This window comes from Hypanus sabinus, assembly GCF_030144855.1.
Source record: "Hypanus sabinus isolate sHypSab1 chromosome X2 unlocalized genomic scaffold, sHypSab1.hap1 SUPER_X2_unloc_10, whole genome shotgun sequence".
NCBI lineage: Eukaryota > Metazoa > Chordata > Chondrichthyes > Myliobatiformes > Dasyatidae > Hypanus > Hypanus sabinus.
Window position 1 is genome coordinate 525,209 of NW_026778980.1, and position 19,569 is coordinate 544,777.

General features: G+C 43.9%; 1 long non-coding RNA gene across 2 annotated transcripts; it reads right to left on the reverse strand.

The window, feature by feature from the left end:
* Positions 1-3,234: 3,234 nt before the first annotated feature.
* Positions 3,235-18,291, reverse strand: LOC132385709 (uncharacterized). 2 transcript variants are annotated; one of them, XR_009509235.1, is made up of 4 exons: positions 18,076-18,291; positions 16,388-16,655; positions 5,420-5,600; positions 3,235-4,952 (listed from the first exon to the last, which is right to left on the reverse strand). It is a non-coding gene; the product is annotated as an uncharacterized LOC132385709 (long non-coding RNA). The 2 variants fall into 2 exon arrangements; XR_009509236.1 differs by lacking the exons at positions 3,235-4,952; positions 5,420-5,600 and adding an exon at positions 8,959-9,043.
* Positions 18,292-19,569: the final 1,278 nt, after the last annotated feature.

Genomic DNA, 19,569 nt, shown 5'->3' on the forward strand with positions numbered 1-19,569 from the left:
TGTTATTCCCAGGCCGATTATCCCATCGTCCGGCAGCTGTGGGATATCAGCATAGTTTGTGTATGGGGTGGGGCAAAGCACCGTCCGGGAGGATCAGTATTTCATTGGACCGGGAAGATATCAGTCGGAGAACTGCTCCGGAAGGCGCAACCCCATTGGTCAGTGGATATTTGCATCTATTTCCATTCCCTTCTATCATCCTCACTGTCCGACGTTCCACCATGTCGGCGGCGTACAATACGATGCTAGTTGACTATTCCAATATTATCACAGCAGTCTCCACTGTCCCTTGAATGATTGGCTAACGTGAAGGAATATGACGGGATTTGGATAAACGACGGTCGACACTCCCACTTCAAGGCGTTGATCCCGCCACCATCTGGACTGGAGTGTGGTGCGGAGAATTGGGAAATAAAACCCTGGCCGATTCCATTGTTTTTCCGTTCGAAAGTTAAATTACCCCAAAGTCCCAGATATCGTATGCATTGAAACACAATATTATGAATTAAATTAAAGTCACTCCCATTACGTCAGAGAGCTTTTAAATAAAGTCTAACAACCCCCGAAGATTGTAATGAAGCCTCCATTTGATTTCTTTCTTTCTGATACGCTTCGCACTGAATGAAAATGTGTTCAACTGTTTCATAATGACAAAACGTACACGAGCCAGAATGATGTTTACCAACACGACATGAGGAATAGTATTGTCAATTGGAAGACGATTCGTGTTTTAAGCCCTTTTCCCATAAATCCAACACTTCTATGTATTCTGTAATGGTATCTCCCATTGTGACCATTATCCCACCAGTCTTGCCATAAGCCCACAATTATTAACACTAAAAAACCCTTACCTGCTGATTTCCTAGGTGGAAGCTCTTTACCGACAGTTAAACTTCTAACAGCTTTGGTAAGTATACAATCAACCCGCTCATTCCCCTAAACCCCTCTAAACTGAAAGGCTAACTTCACATTCAGTTAGACTTAACGAAGGGTCTCGGCCTGAAATGTCGACAGTGCTTCTCCCTATAGATGCTGGCTTGCCTGCTGCGTTCCACCAGCATTTTGTCTGTGTTGCTTGAATTTCCAGCATCTGCAGATTTCCTCGTGTTTGACTTTGAATAGGAAATAATGTTTGATGAATTTCCAACAGTAAATCTGATCTATTACTGAAGTCACCTGTTTTAAGACTCATCAAAACCGAAAAGGAATCTGAACAAATTACAAATTTATCTGGGCAAATTTCTTTCACCCACTCTCAGTCGAAAACAGATGGCAACCAATTTTGCCGTATGTACTGATAAATGGTAGGTAAGTCATTTCTTCATCCTTTTCTGCAATTCAGTCAGAAAAAAAATGCTCCACCAACATTCCCAGTTAAATTATCTTTCGATCCGTCTGCAAAAAACGGTTAAAATGATTAACCTAGTTAATGATGACTGGTTCACATATCATCATAATTTTCCTTAGTATACTGATGAGCTAACAGATTCTCAAACATGACAGCATCCTTAAACATTATTAAACTGTCCAATCCAAAATGTATGTGCTGGTGGCGAAGGCTGTTGGGGTGGTGAAACCTATCCCGGGTAGGGTGGCGGGAGGATGGGGTAAGAGCGGACGTGCACGATATGGAAGAGATGCGGTTGAGGGCAGCGTTGATGGTGGACGAAGGGAAGCCTCTTTCTTGAAAAAGGAGGACATCTCCTTCGCTCCAGAATGAAAAGCCTCATCCTGAGATCAGATGTGTTGGAGACGGGGGAACTGAGAGAACTGCATCGCGATTTTACAGATAACAGGATGGGAATAGTTATAACCCTGGCAGCTTTGAGAGTCCGTGGGTTTGCAGTAGACATCAGTGGATAAGCTGTCTCCTGAGACACGGTCAGTAAAAACAAGGAAAGTACTGAAAGGTTGCGCCTCAATTTTGAGACTGCGCCCTCTAGTGTTGGATACGCTCACCAGAGGAAACATCCCCTCCACATCAACCCGATCTCGTCCATTCAACACTCGGTAGGTTTCAATGAGATCGCCCCGCATTCTTCTGAATTCCAGTCAGTACAGGCGCAATGCCGCCAAATGCTTCTCGTATGTTAACCCGTTAATTCCCGGAATCATCCTGGTGAAATTCCTCTGAACTCTCTCCGAGGACAACACTTCCTTTCTGAGATACGGGGCACAAAAATGTTGACGATACGCCAAGTACAGCATGACTAGCGCTTGATAAAGGCTCAACGCTATCCCTTTGCTTCTGTATTCATGGGCTAATCTACAGAGGGAATACGAGTTCATATCTCCCAGATAGTGGTTCCAGTGTCAGGCAGTTATGTTGCATTTTAATACTGGAATAATGCAGAAGATTTGGATGGTAATTAGAAGACCCTTAACAAGATGCTGCCTGGATAAAATAAGACTGGACAATCCAGGGGAATTTGCTCTGTTCGGGAGAGGCTGTGGGAAGCCCTACAGAAGTCTATGGGTACCTGAGAAGCACAGACACAATGGCCGGCTGGTATTGTGTCTCTAAGTAGAAAATGCCTACTAGCAGACAAAAGGCACTTCAGCAGAAACGGGGAACAGTACCTCACGGGTCCTTTTTGCGATGTTTGTGTATTTTGTAATTTAGTGCATTTTTCTCTCTTTTCATGACACTGCTGCTGTAATACAAACACCTTATATTAGACTGTAATGTTAAACGTGCCTCTGAATGTTTAAAGTCGATGTGTGTTGCAACTTTTGTTTGTTTTCGGACTCATAGTGATGGTGTCTGGAAGGAATTCCGGGTGTGGTGGTGGAGGCAGATGTGATAGAGGCTTTTAGATACCACGTGAATGGTTGGACAATGGAGGGATGTGGACCCTGTGTAGGCAGAGGGGACTGGTTTACTGAGACATAAAGTGACCGGGTCAATTGGTTCAGAACAACACAGTGAGCAGAAGGGCCTGTTCCCCTGCTGTCATTGTTCTATGTTGGTGAGACCACGGCTGGAGAACTGTGCAACTCTGGCCGGCCGCCTCGGAAAGGACGGGATTAACCTGGAATTCGCAGTAAAAATTCACGACTTTTGTTGCCGGCCGTGGAGAACGGGAGTCAAAAGGAGAATCGATTGTGACTGTGCATTGACCCCAAAGCTGAGCGTGATGCACCACCGATTCTCCCCTCCGTCACCACAGGCCCCATTGTCACGATGTAATTGTCGGGTTACGTAAAGAGTGACAAATGACACAAATTGTTCAATGATAGAATAAGTCACAAACGCTCGCTTTTCATAGGAACTACAGTTCCCATCGGGCACCGCGCTCAGTCAGCTTCAGCTGCCGAACATACGGGGCCGCGGGGGCATCTGGTAGTTGTAGTCCAAATGTCTCAGCTTCTCACTCGCTCCCTGCTTCAACACTATTCCTCAGCCGTCACAAACATCTGTTGGAACAGATTCGCCGTGACGTCGGAGGAGAACCACGCCTGTCGTTGTGGACGCAGAGGCCGGCAACCACCGACAGCAGGAATAAGGGCAATTAATGCCTCACATTCACCACCCCACTCCGAATAACTTCCTCCTCATCTCTGTTCTGAGGGAAGTTTGGAGCAAGTGGTGTACCGCAGGGTCGGGTGCTGGGACATTGGTCATTTGAAGATTTCTCAGTGTGAGTTTGTGAGGCCTCCGTCGGAGAGGGTCGACCATGGATGTTGCGTCCGAACTGTCCAGATATGCACCACAGAAGCCTCAGATAAATACTCCGGACATGGTCTGACTAGAGTGTTATAAATTACAAAATAACCTCCTGGATTTTGAACTCAGCGCTTCACGAATAAAAGCCGGTATTCTATAAGCCTCCTTCACCACCTAATCGACCTGTTTCGCCACATCCAACGAGCTGTGAACTTGCATCCCAAGAGCTGTCTCTCCGCAACACTGTTCGGCATCTCGCCGTTGGCAGTGAACAAAGTTTCTACACCACATTACAGGCCTTTCGGCCCACAATGATGTGCTGACCATGTCACATACTCTAGAAAATGTCAAGAACCTCCCTACCGCATAGCCCTCTATTTTTCTAAGCTCCATGTACCTAACTCAGAGTCTCTTAAAAGACCCTGTTCTATCCACCTCTGCCACCTTCGCAATGCATTCCATGCACCACCACTTTCTGTGTGAAACACTTACCTCTGACACCCCCTCTGTACCTACTTCCAAGCACCTTAAAACTGTGCCCCCACGTGTTAGCCATTTCATCCCTGGGAAATAGCCTCTGGCAATCCACACGATCAGTGCCTCTTATCATTTTATACACGTGTATCAGGTCATCCCTCACCCTCCGGCGCTCCAAGGAGTAAAGGCCAAGTTCACTCTGCCTGTTTTCATAAGGCATGCTCTTCAATCCAGGCAACACCCTTGTAAATCTCCTCTGCACTCGCTGTATAGTATCCACATCCTTCCCGTAGTGAGGTAACCAGAATTGGACACAGAACTCCAGGTGTGGTCTAACTAAGGCGTTGTTCCTCTGTAACATTACCTCACAGCTCTTGAAATCAATCCCACAGTTGATGAAGCCCAGTACGCCATACGGCTTCTTAACAACACTCTCAACCGACGCAGCAGCTTCGAGTGTCCTGTGGACACAGACGCCACTATCTGGCTGATCTGGGTCATCGGACAGGGGTTATCGGACTTGAATTATGATTTGTTCAGTGTTGCCACCTCCCCTGAACCCCGACTCGCTGCCTGTCCCAACCCCGGGAGGGTGGGAGTTTATCTCAGTTACGAGTCCGGGACAGATTCATTTTACAACGCGGAGACCAAGTCCCATCTCCACACCTTCACTGGGAATAAATTCACGAAAAAACGTTAAACTGTCTTCTGGATTTGCGATGAAAACAAGTGTCTAAGAATCTGCTCCAGTTCCGCTCCGGTTCTGTAAACAGGCTGGGTCTTGGGACCAATGTCAGGAGTAATGTCCCTGTAAATATAAATGTGCGGAGAGTGAAATAAACACGAGATGAGAATTATATATCTATTAATGTTAACTCGCTCACCACGTCCATCAACAGAACAGAAACACGGCGGATTCGGTCCTGAGCTGCCCCGGGTCCTAAAGTCCACCCGCACTGAGTCAGTTTAACGGGGACAAGCCGGGCGGTGCTGACTGGAAAAGGGAGGTCAAGTTGAATCTTGGAAAGACCGTAAGACATAAGAGCAGAATGTGGCCGTTCCGCCCATCGATTCTGCTCCGCCATTCTATCATTGCAGATCCTGGATCCCACTCAACCCCATACACCTGCCTTCTCACCATGTCCTTTGATGGCCTGATCGATCAGGAAATGACCATCTTCCGCCATAAATATACCCACAGACAGCTTCCACCGCAGCCCGTGGCAGTGTATTCGACCGGTTCACTACTCTCTGGCTAAAAATATTCCTGCTTACCTCTGTTCAAAAACATCTCCCCTCAATGTTGAGGCTGTGCCGTCTACTCTGGATGCCCCATCATATGAAACACATGCACCCTGTCTCGTCCCTTCAACACTCGGTAGGTTTCGATGAGATCCTGCTTCCTTTCTGAGGTATGGGACCAAAAACATTGACAAAACTCCAAGTACGGCCTAACCTGTGTATTATAAAGGATCAGGATTATATACTTAATTAAATATTCCATTCCTCTTCAAAAAAGCCAACAATGTATTTTCTTTCTTTACCAGAGACTTAACCTGTGAAATACCTTTCTGGGTCTCTTGCATGAGTCCCCCCGCAGCTCTGATATTTGAATTTTCTCCCCATTTAAACACTAGTCAGCACTATTATTCCTTTGACCAAAATGTATTATCATACATTTCCCAACACCGTATTCAATCAGCCACTTTTTTAACCAATCCTTCTGTTGTCTAAGTCCTGTTGCAATCACATTGTTTCCTCAGCACTACTTTCCCCTCCACCTATCATTGTATCATCCGCAAACTTTGCCACAAAGTCATCAATTCCATTATCTGAATCGTTGATACACAATGTGAAGAGTAGCAGTCCCAATACTGACCCTGAGGAACACTGGTCACTGGCAGCCAGCCTGAAAAGGCCCATTTTATTCCCACCTGCTGCATCCCACCTGTCAGACATTCCTCTGTCCATGCCAGTATCTTTCCTGTAACAACATAGGATTTTATCTTTCTCGGCAACCTCATGTGTGGTACCTTATCAACGGCCTTCTGAAAATCGAAGTAAATGATATCAACTGCCTCTCATTTGTCCATCCTCCTTTTCACTTCCTCACTGACCTCTAACCGGTTTGTCAGGCACGACTTCCTTTTACAGAAACCATGCTGACATTGACTTGTTTTATCATCAGTCTCCAAGTACCTCGGAAACTCATCCTCGTTAAATGATTACAATACTTTCCCAACCACGGAACTCAGGCTGACTGGCCTAGAAATTCCTTTCTTTTGCCTTCTTCCCTTCGTAAAGAGTGCAATTTTCTACTTTCCGATCCGACGGGACCATGCCAGAATCAAGTGATCCTTGAAAGACCGTGACCAATGCATCTGTATCTCTTCAATAGCTTTTCTCAGGACTCTGGGTTGTCGTCCATCTGTTCCAGGGGACTTGTCCACCTTCAGACCTTTGAGTTAGTCACGCGCTTTTTCCTTCTGTGTCTGCCACAGTGAAGAATGATGCAAAGTATTCACTAAGTTTCTCTGCCATTTTTTGTTTCCCATTACTACCTCACCAGCATCATTTTCCAGTGCTCCAATATCAGCTCTCATCTCCCTTTCGCTCCTTATGTAGCTAAAATATAATAGCCTGTTTTATATTATTGGCGAGTTTGCTCTCGTGTTTCTCCTTTACCATTCTTATGGCTTCTTAGTTGCCTTTTGTTGAACTTTAAAAGCATCCCGATGATCCAACATCCCACTCAATTTTGCTACTTACATGCCATTTCCTCAGCTTTTACACAGGCCTTTTGATTAATTTTTGGAAGTTCGACTGCAAAGTTTTATGAGATTTTTTTATTTAGATTTCTCGTGCAAGTTATACGCAAGTTTCTGAGATACAAGAAAGCACAAGGCAGTATTTATCAATTCTTATTATAATTAAGAATATTTGCTATGAGATAGGTGCCGGGGTGGGTAAATTACTATTTACAGATGATGGAGGTTTATGAATTTGAGATAGAAATGTCAATTTAACTGTATATAGGATGCCATTAGCAATTAATCAGTTGGCAAATAGATGGGACTTAAGCTTTCAGCGGCAAAACACACAAGTCAAATGTTTTATAAACAGGATTAATAGACCTGCGCTTGATTTGAAATCATCTGATCAAACTCTTGAAGACGTGTAAGTGGTGAGATTTCCAGACAGGTGGATGCACAATGAGCTGACAGGGAAGCACCGTATCAGTAAAATAATTGATAAATATAAAGGAGCAATAAATATTCTCGGTGTCTCTGTGGATATTCTTCGGGAGCGTTCGGGAGCTGACCATTTACATTTGTTTCATGAGATCTTGTCTTGATTCTGTGGCACATGGATCAGCTTCATCTCCAACTTTCAAATGTTTGGCTGTGAGACAAGATTCTGTTATGGTGCAGTAAAGTCGTCTGCTGTTTCAGGTTTACTGATTGATTTTTCGGAGGTTGAATTTAATGTTAACGTACTGGTTTAATTTGAAGGAGCAAATAAATGATCATCCTGTTGCAGGTGTGTCGGAGGACAGTTGGGAACATCACAAGAAGAGCGTTATAGTTTAGGGTGTTTGGGTTCTTCTTACGCTGGGAATGTGGGTTCGTTGAATTATGCAATATGTCCCACTGTGGCATTCCCGGCAACCCCAACTTGTTTTTGTAAATGCCTTTATTGATTTTGGGATACACGGTTTAATAAAGTCTCGGGACTTGTTACGCCTTGAAATCTGTTAGTTCATTGGTACATTAAGGAAATTTATTGTGATATGTTAATACAGAAGGATCAAAATATAATTTAACTGGGGTTGTTAGTGTGGCTGTTATTGTGCCCACATTATCGGTAACGATAAAGAAACGACATTGACCGATTTCTGGAGAACAGCATTCTCGATGCACTTTCAGATGAAGCACGTGACCCCATCGTGAACTTGGTCACGTCCTTATCATGGAAGACAATCCAATTGATGTCATCCAAGCAGTCCTGCAGCATGAAGACCGATTGGTCGGACCAACAGTGGACGGAACACCCATGGCCGCCTCTTGTTTCAGCTTTTGCCTGTACATCGGCAGAAGCCGGATCAGAGAGTGATCTGATTGCTGAAGTGTGGTCGGAGGAGCACTTTGTAAGCGTTATGGAAAGGTCGAGTGTGCCCGCTCCCCGAGCACTCACCTGGATGTGCTGACAACACTTCGGAGGGGCTTCAGTCAGCGATGCTGGATTAAAGTCAGGGCGACAATGAAGGCAGCCTCTGGGTGGGCAGTCTTCAGCGTGTTGAGGGTTTCGTACAGTTCCTTGAGAGCCAGGTCAGGATCAGCCTGGGGCAGAATGTACACTGCTGTGATGAAAACACCGTGAACTCCCTGGGCAGCCAGCAGGGTCTAAACAGCTGCTCCACATCTGGGCAACAAAGGATTGGAGCACATGCCTATTCTGGGGGTTGCACCAAGCATTGTTGTTGACCATGAAGCATACCCCACCTCCTTTACTCTTCCCCGTGAGTGGTTTCCACCTGTCCACAGGGAACAGGGAGAACCCAAAGGATTCGATGGCGTGGTCCGGTGTCTCCTCCATCAACCAGGTCTCCACAAAGCACAAAACATTACGTTCTTTTGTTTCCTGCTGGTGGGAGATTTCACTTATCAGTTCACACAGCTTGTTGTCCACGGACTGGGTTCTCATCATGCTGTGAATATGGGTTCGCTGGATTATGCAATATGTCCCACTGAAGCGTTCTTGGTAACCCCACATTGTTTTCCTCAATCCCTTTAGTTGATTTTAGCATACACAATTTAATGAGGTCTCAGGATTCTGTTATGCTTGACAATCTTGATCTTCAGTATATTGTGGAAAATTATAATGATGTGTTAAACATTGCTGCAGAAGAATCAAAAGATAACTTAACCGGGATGACAGTGTGGCTGTTTTTTGTTCATGAATTACAAGTAACGATAAAGAAACGATTTACCAACCATTTATCAGTATATACAGTAGAATTTGTTTCCATCATTTTAGGCTTACGGTGGGTGGTGGAAATTTGTTCATGTAAAGTTGTCATTTGTTCAGATGCCTGTTCGGTTTTGATGAGTCTTAAAACAGGTAGTTCTTGCAGTAGTACAGATTTACTGTTGGAAACTCATCAAACATTATTTCATAAGCAGAGTATTGGTTTATATTTCCACTTCTTATGGGTCCCTGCACACAGCGGATCAGTTACAAAAGCTGTTAAAATTTCAACTAGCACATCCAAAGTGAAGGGGTTGTTGGATTGATAATTAAATCAAGATTGGTGGGATAAAGGGCATCAATGGAGACAACTTTACAGAATGTTGTATTTCCATGTGAACCCGCAAACCCGCTGATATCCCCACAAGCACATTAGATTATCCCAGAGAAAGAATCATTTCAAACAGTTCACAGAATAGCTGCCTCCATCTTAAAACGTTGAAAAAGCAAACTGCATTCATTTTTAAAGAATTTCTGTCTGCTTGCATCTCTATTTGTTCCTTTGCGTCCTCGTATGTGTCTGTCCATCTCTTTGTGTGTCTGTGTGTGTTTGTGTCAGAGACCAGGTCACAGACGGCGCTCGGTCTTTGTCGTGATGGCGTAGCTACTGAGAACACACGGCTATCCCGTCTACTCCACACTCCGTGCCCCCACCTATTCTGTAGCGCACAGAAAGGGAACAGACTGGCCTCTCCCGGAAACCACAAGCCTTCATCTCTGAGAGAACATTGCTGCTTTCCAAACTATGAAGAATTACACAACATCTATAATTCACTGTGCGTGTCAACCATCATCAAAGTGCGGGATGTGGGGACGGGTGGGTGGCGTCGAAAAAGGCGACAGAAAAGGGGGAAGATTAGGGAGGAATGTGTGGAGGAAAGAGTTGGGCAGTGTGGATGAGAACGGATGAAGAGAGGAGGACAGGGGTAAGAGATTGAGGCTGTAGGTATTTAGTCCCTCTCTCTCTCTCTCTCTCTCTCTCTTTCTCTCTCTCACTCTCTCTTTCTCTCCTCTCTCCTCCACACTCCCTAACCCGGCCTATTCTGTAGCACATAAAAAGGGAACAAACTGGCCTCTCCTGGAAACCACAAGCCTTCATCTTCCGAGAAAACACTGTCACTGTCCAAACAACGAAGAATTGCACAACATCAGACAATTCACTGTGTGAGTCAACCGTCATCACAGTACGGGTGGGGGATGTAGGGACGGGAGGGTGGCCCAGAAAACGAGCTGCAGTAAAGGAGGAATTGTGGTGAGGGTGAGAGGCAGGGGAAGCATTGAGTAGAAAGGGAGAAAGAGACAATAAGGGAGAGAAGAAGGGGAGTGAGTGAGTGGGTAGAGTAGGGACGAATGTGCGGTGAACAAGGGTGTGTCAGTGGGGAAGTGAACGGATGAAGAGAGGAGAGAGAGTGTGTGAAAGAGAGGGAAATAGGTGAGGCGAGAGGAGGAAGAGAAAGGATAAGGGAGTGGGAGACATGAGATGGACAGAAAGCGACGGTGAGGGAACGGGGAAGCAGAGGTGGCAGGAGAGGGAAGGGGTGAAAATGGGGGCAGGAGAGTTTGAGGCAAAGAGGAGAAACGGGCAATTTTTTGGAAGCGGGGTGAATGGCAATGGGGGGAGGGAGGGAGAGGGAGAGAGAGAGAGAGAGAGAGAGAGAGAGAGAGAGAGATAGAGAGATAGAGAGAGATAGAGAGAGATAGAGATAGAGATAGAGAGATAGAGAGATAGAGAGAGAGAGAGAGAGAGAGAGAGAGAGAGATAGAGAGAGATAGAGAGAGATAGAGAGAGATAGATAGAGATATAGAGATAGAGATAGAGATAGAGAGAGAGAGAGAGAGAGAGAGAGAGAGAGAGAGAGAGAGAGAGAGAGAGAGAGAGAGAGAGAGAGAGAGAGAGAGAGAGAGAGAGATCGCCACACTTTGACCATGGATATCCAGTATCAATTCACATCTGTCCCCAGCAGGAAATCCTGAAAGCTTCCCGACAACAGCCCCAACCAATTCCCCTTCATCGACACTTTATTTGGAGTCAGAGAGCACTATAACAAACAAACCCTTTTTCCCATTTAGTCCATACCGAATTGTTATTCTGCGGAGTCCCATAACCGCAGCTGGACCATGGTCCTCAATACCCCTCCCGTCCCTGTACTGATCCAAACTTTTCTACAATGAAATCCATAACTTCCACTGGCAGCTCTTCCCCGACCCTCACCACCCTCAGTGTGAAGGAAATCCCACTCAGATTCCTTATAATTATTTTACATTTCACCCTTAAACTGCGACCTCCAGTTCCCATCTCACCCAACCTCAGATGAAAAATCCTGCCTGCATTTTCCAACACTAAAGGGAATAAAGTCCTTAACTTTTTCTAAAGCTCGAGTCCTCAAGTCCCAGCAAACGTAAATTTCTCTGCACTCTCTCTATTTTGTTGATAATTTTCCTTTAGGCAGGTAACAAAAACTACACGCAATACTCCAGATTAGGCTTGACCAACGACTTATACAACTTCAACATAACATCCCATCTGCTGTACTCAATACTTTGATTTATGAAGTCCAATGTGCCAAAAGCACTCATTTTGACGCTGTCTACCTGTGACGCCACTTTCAAGTCATTATGAACCTGTGTTCACAGATCCCTCTGGTCTACCAACTCCTCAGGACCCGTGTCTTCATGCACCCCAAATCAGTGCACACCCCGAATTCAAACCTTTGAATATGAAACAATGTTGGATGAGTTTCCAGCAGTAAATCAGACCTGCTGCAAGAATGACCTTTTTAAGACTCTTGAAAACTGAAAGGGAATCTGAAAGAATTACAACTTTGCAGCAAAAAAATTCCTCACCCACTGTAAGCGTGAAATGATGACAAGCGATTCTGTTGCACCTGATAAATAGCTGGTAGGTCATTTTTTATTGTTACCAATAATTCACGCAGAACACAGCAACATCAACAATCCCAGTTAAATTATATTTTGATCCTCTGGAAAATGGTTAAACTTTCTCAATAATTTCCTTAATATACACTGAACCAACAAATTCTCAGGCAAAACAGAATTGTTAGACTTCATTAAATTGAGTATCTTATAATCAAATAAAGGCATTGACAGAAACAAGGTGGGGTTACCGAGAACACAACTGTGGGACGATTTGCATAACCCAACAAACACATATTTCCAATGTGATAAGAACCCAGGCAACGGAAACTAAAAACACTCTTCTTGTGAAGTTCCCAAAAGTCCTCCAGCACACTTTTAACAGCATACTCATATTTCCCCCTTAAATTAATCCAATATGTTAAGATTAAATTCAAACTCCATAATTTCAATCAGTAAAGCCGAAACAGGGGACGACCTGACTGCACCACAACACAATCTCAAAGCCTGTGCTTGTATCACACCCAAACATAATAAAGTTGAAGATGAAGCTGATCTATAAACCACAACCATAATCAAGAATAGATCCAATTAAACAAATGAGATTGGTCAACAAATACTTTCATGTAACACTCTAGAATATCCGCAGGGATAACTGAGAATATTTAATGTTTCTTTATATTTATCAATTATTTTCTGATCCGGTGATTTCATGTCAGCTTATTATCCGTCCACATGCCTGGAAATCTTACCACTGACACCTTTTAAGGAGTTTGACCATATCATTTCCAATCAAGTGCAGGTTCATTAATCCTGTCTGAAAAACACATAACTTGTCCCACACATACCTGACACAAAATGTTCAATTAAAACAACTCAAAGTGAGATAATAGCCCCTCCATCCTCATTTCCACAATTTCATAAAAATTCTTTCCTTCCATAAATACCATCTGCCTTTTGAATAGTAAAAATACTACTGTTACAACATCTATATTTAACTGGCTTCACTAATACCATCTTCCAAATACAAAAATGAATTCAATGTCATACTTGCCCACCCATACCTTTACAAGATGTACAAATAGAAACAATTAGATAAAAATTGTACAATAGCCCTCTCAATTGCATTTCCAAACATTAATCAAAAGTCCATCCTTCAATAAATATTATTTGCCTTTTCAATATCAAAAATATTGCTATTACAACATCTTTATTTAACTGTACTTTCCTAATATGATCTTCCAAACCCAAACTGATTCCAATGTTATTTAAGGCAGAGATTGCTAGGTATCTGAGTAGCCAAGGTATCAACGGTTATGGTCAGAAGGCGGGGGAGTGGGACTAAATGGGAGAATGGATCAGCTCATGATGAATTGGCAGAACAGAGTCGATAGGCTGAATGACCGACTTCTGCTCCTTTGTCTTATGGTCTTATTCTACCGTTCCAAATTCCCCTCTGATAAAACGTGAATTTACCTCTTTTATCGAAAATATAATTCAAACACTCGATTACCACACATTCCACAAGTTTACATAAATGAGACTTTAATGATATTGGCCTACAAGAAGGAGGATCAGACGGGGAGATCCAGGGTTTAGAATGGGAACTACTACAACCATTTTCCATGAGAAAAGTGGATGGCCAAACCTCCAAATGCGATTCAGAAAGTTAAAATCAAGATTTTCTACAAGTTCATGATGCAGTCTATTCCCATTCACAACACTATACTCTGCCCCTTTTCCTTATAAAACTGACAACATCACCCCTCTACCAACTAACCTGTCAAGCCAAACGACAATGCACAGGAATAAAACTTAAAATGAGCAGGTTTCCTGGACAGATAGAACATCGGAAGAATCTGACAAATCAGAAATAAACTGCTGAAAGTGTTGACCATGTAAGATCAGGCTTCTTGCATTTCACTTCAATATTTCAATCCCATTACATATCTTCACAAGTATACTGGGATGCAGAAACCCCCACAACTCAGAGCTTCATTTACAGCTTCCCACATAACACCAGTTACACCAAGATACCTTTCTGCAGCTTTCACAATAATTTTAATTCCCTCAGTCTGATGAGATGTCTGACATGTACAATTCACCGCATCCGTTATAAACATCACAAACTTCATTTTAACCAGCAGTGAAGTATCTTTGGTGAGAGAACTGTGATGCCGGCATATATCCACTGACGTCACAGCCTGTTCTCTGAGTGGGATCACTTTATCCAGTTTACCTGCTCTGCTTGCTGTACTTGTCCTTGAACAGGCCCTTCTGCTCACTGTGTTGTTCTGAACCAATTGTCACTTCATGCCTTACTAAACCAATCCCTTCTGACTACACAAGGAACACATCCCTCCATTCTCCTCACATCCACGTGGTATCTAATAGCCTCTTTTGCACCTGCCTCCACCACCACCCGATATTCACTCCAGACACCCACCACTATGGGAATGGAAAGCAAAACTCGAAACGCAAATCTCCTTTAAACATTCGGAGTCAGGTTTTTAACATCATTGCCTTTTCAATTTTTTTTTTCAACAGCAGCTATGCAGAGAAAAGAGACAAAATGCACTAAATTACAAAATACCTCAATACCTCAAAAAGTCCAATGAGGATGTGTTCCCCCTTACTCCTGAAGTGCATGCCCTCTGGCATTGGACATTTCCTCCTTAGAGAAAAAATACCAGCTCTCCACTCTGTCTGTGTCTCTCACATTCCTGTAAACATCTGTCAGACCTCCCTCAGCCTCTGCCACTCCGGAGAAAATTCCCCGAGATTGTCCGGTCTCACTTTATCCAGGCAGCATCCCGTTAAGCCTCTCCCACTCACCATCCAAAACCTCCGCATTATTCCTGCATTCGAATGCAATTCTCCAGATGTGGTTAAACTAGAGATTTATACAGCTGCAACATAACTGCCTGACAATGGAACCACTGTCTGGGAGTTATGAACTCGGATTCCAAGATCCCCCTGCAGATCAACACAGTCCAGTCTCACCCCATGAATATAACAGCAAAGAGATAATGCTGAGGCTTTATAAGACACGAGTCAGGCCACACATGGAGAATTGTCAACAGTGTTGGGCCCCACATCTCAGACAGGATGTGTTGTCATTGGAGAGAGTCCAGAGGAGGTTCAGAAGGAATATTTCGGGAATGAAGGGGTTAAAATGAGGAGCACTTGGCAGCTTTGACCCTGTGCTCACTGGAACTCAGAAAAATGCGGGACATCTCATTGAAACCTACCAAATGTTGAAAGGACTGGATAAGGTGGATGTGGAGAAGGTATTTCCTGTGGTGGGGCACAGCCACAAAGTTGAGGGGCCACCTTTTCAAACAGAGGTAAGCAGCTTATTTTTTTAATTAGCCAAGAGTATTGGATCTGTGGAATGCTCTGCCACAGACTGCGGTGGAGGCCGAGTGTGTGGATATATTCAAGGCGGAAGTTGATGGTTTCCTGATCGGTCAGGGCATCAAAGGATACGGCGGGAGGTCAGATATCTGGAATTGTGTGCGATCTGGGATCAGCCATGATGGAAAGGTGGCTGACTCAATGGGTTGAATGGCCTAATTCTGTTCCTATGCCTTATGGACTTATGAACAGAAGCCCCCTCAATCATGATGAATCTCCTCTGCACTCTTCCAGCACAAAACATCCTTTGTACAGAATGCTAAGCGGAACTGAATGCAACTTTTCAAGAACGTTGTCAAGTCGAGCAGCATCTGTTCAGGGGAATAGAGTCGATGACTGGGACAGAACCCATCATTTACGGCACTAACACAGGCCCTTCAGCCCAAATTTTCCTTGACACAGAACACAGAAATCTACAGCACATTACAGGCTCTTCAGCCCACAATGTTGTACCGACCATGTAACCTACTCTAGAGACTGCCTAAGATTTCCTGATCGTATAACCCTCTATGTTTCTAAGCTCCATGAACTTATCTACGAATCTCTTAAAATATCCTATTGTATCCACCTCCACCATCGCTGCCAGCAGTGCCATGCACCCACCACTCTCTGTGTAAGAAACTTACCCCTGACATTCCCTCAGTACCGACTTCCAAGCAGCTTAAAACTACGTCGCCTCGTGTTAGTCACTTCAAGCCTGGAAAAATGCCTCTGGTTATCCACATGCTCAAAGCCTCTCATCAACTTATTACAATTACTTATGTACAGGTTAGGAGAAATATAGCTTCAACATCACCTCACAGCTCTTGAACTCAATCCCACGGTTGATGAAGGCCATCACACGAGACGCCTTCCTAACAACACTGCCAACCTCCAGTTGGACCCCAAGATCTCTCTGACCCTCCACACTGCCAAGAGTCTTACCATTAATATTATATTCTGGTTTCAAATTTGACCTGCAGAAATGAATCTCTTCATCTGTGTTGAACTCCATCTGCCACTTCCCGGTTCTGCATCCGAGGCGAGGAAATAGATTGCTGAGCCTCTGGCTAGGATCATTATGTCCTCATTGTCCACGGGAATGTTACTGGAGGATTGGAGGGAGGCGAATGTTGTCCCCTTGTTCATAAATGGTAGTAGGGATAGTCTGGATAATTATAGACCATTGAGCCTTACATCTGTGGTGGGAAAGCTGTTGGAAAAGATTCAAAAATATAGGATTTATTGGCATTTAGAGAATCATGGTCTAATCAGTGACAGTCAGCATGGCTTTCTGAAGGGCAGATCGTGTCTCACAAGCCTGATGGAGTTCTTTTAAGAGGTGACCAGACATATAGATGAGGGTAGTGCAGTGGATGTTATCTACATGGATTTTAGTAATGCATTTGATAAGGTTACACACGGTAGGCTTATTCATAAAGTCAGAAGGCATGGGAACCAGGGATGTTTGATCAGGTGGATTCAGAATTGGCTTGCCTGCAGAAAGCAGAGAGTTGTCGTGGAGGGAGTACATTCGGATTGGAGGGTTGTGACTTGTGGTGTCCCACAAGAATCAGTTCTGAGATCCCTAATTTTCGTGATTTTTATTAACAACCCAGATGTGGGGGTAGAAGGATGGGTTGGCAAGTTTGCAGAAGACACAAAGGTTGGTGGTGTTGTGGATAGTGCAGAGGATTGTCAAAGATTGCAGAGAGACATTGATAGGATGCAGGAGTGGGCTGAGAAGTGGCAGACAGAGTTCAACCTGGAGAACTGTGAGGTGGTTCACTTTGGAAGGAAAAACTCCAAGGCAGAGTACAAAAAAAATGGTAGGATACTTCGAAATGTGGAGGAGCAGAGGGATCTGGGGCTAAATGTCCACAGATCCCTGAAAGTTGCCTCATGGGTAGACAGAGTAGTTAAGAAAGCTTATGGTGTGTTAGCTTTCAAAACTCGAGGGATAGAGTTTAAGAGTCGCGATGTAATGATGCAGCTCTGTAAAACTCTGGTTGGGCCACACGGAGTACTCTGTCCAGTTCTGGTCACCTCACAATAACAAGGATGTGGAAGCACGGGAAAAGGTACAGAGGAGATTTACCAGAATGCTGCCTGGTTTAGACAGTATGGATTATGATCAGAGATTAAGCAAGCTAAGGCTTTACTCTCTGGAGAGAAGGAGGATGAGAGGAGAAATGACAGAGGTATAGTTGATATTAAGGGGAATAGATAGAGCGAACAGCCAGCGCCTCTTCCCCAAGGCACCACTGCTCAATACAAGAGGACATGGCTTTAAGGTAAGGGGAGGGAATTTCAAGGGGGATATTAGAGGAACATTTTATACTCGGAGAGTCGTTGGTGCGTGGAATGAACTGCCCGAGTCAGTGGTGGAGGCAGATACACTAGTGAAGTTTAAGAGACAACTAGACAGTTATATGGAGGAATTTACGCTGAGGCAAAGTTTAAGGGTCGGCACAACATTGTGGGCCGAAGGGCCTGTACTGTGCTGTGTGGTTCTAGGTTCTATCTATTTCTCGCTGGAATCTCTCTTTTAATTTAATTTTTTATTGAAGACACGATACAATACAGAAAACGTGAAGCATTACATTTTCCTCCATTTTGGTTTTCTACCTTACCCCAAATCACCACAACGTCATCACTGGGGACTTCTGGGAGTTGTAGTCATTGGTCCTCGCTCGCTCCCTGTCAAAGAATGTTTCGTCAGCCACCAGAGACGTCACCGAAACAGACCCACCGAGGCGCGAAGGGGAATCACTCCCGTCCTTGTGGGCGCCGAGGCCGGCGACACCGACAGAAGCGACTCGCTGATCTCCGCCATGGCGACGGAGCGGAAGAGGAGGGGCTGGTCATGGGCCGATTTCTTCCAGCATATTGCAGCTCAAACCTAATACTAACCCCTGCTGCCATTGGCTGTAGTGCCCGTCGCTCAAGTGGGAACGCGGAGGGTGATTAGTTTATGTGAACGTCAGTCAGCCTTCCTGTCTTTATAAGTTTGGATTTGGATTTATAACGGGACAGGAAGCAAATTGGGAGAAATGTGAGTTTTTATGTGATGGTGTATCAGTCTCCGAGTTACATTATTAACAATAAAAGGGCAAAGGCCGTGGTGAGGAAGGAGGTGATTTACTGGAGGTTATATGGAGATAATATTGGAAGGGATATTAAACTTGGAATTGTTTGGGATATGATTTAGAAAATGGGGGATTTGTGGAGTCATAATATTCCAGTGTTGATTAATGAGGGCAAAATGATTGTTACAGAAACAGGGAAGGTTGTGTTACTGGCTGGGTCATTTGCTGAGATTCATAACCAGGATAATTTAAGTGAAGAAGTTAAACAATGCAGGGATATATTTTTCAGTGAATACCCTGATGAGCTGGACGTCAGCTGCAGCAATGATAGTATCACTGATGGAGAGATTTCTTTGTATGAATTTAAGAAGTCTATTAATAATGCAGGTCAGGTGTCTCCAGGAAAGAGTGATATTTGAAATTGTAATTGTATATAATTTGCATTTGTAAAATATTAAGTATTTGAATTGTGCATCTACTTTCCTCATGGAAAATGGAAATAGTAGTGCCTGAAAACCTGGCAGATCCCCATTTGATCCTTCTAGTTAAGGGCCTATATCGTGAAAGTCTCATTTATGTAAACTTATGGAATGTATAGTAATCAAGCGCTTGAGTTATATTTTGGAACGAGTGGTGATAAAGTGTTTTATTAGAGTGGATTTTGGAAGTGTGAAATGACATTAGATTCAGTTTTAGGTTTGGAAGATGATATTCGGAAAGCACAATTAAATAAAGATGTTGTAATAGCAGTATTTCTTGAGACTGAAAAGGGAAATGATATGGAAGAAAGGACTTTTGATTAAATTAGGAGTAAGGGGGACATTGTATAATTTTTCTGAGTTTTTTTTGTATGGACTGTCCAAGTAACGGTCGGCATGTTTGTGTCTATGAGATAGAGAATGGAATCCCACAAGGCAGTATTTGTAGCCCTTCATTATTTAATATTATGATTAATGATATTTTCTCTGAGATGGGAAAATGGGATTCCCTGGGTAAATCACAATATACAGATGTCTTAGCTTTATGGATTTGAGGTAT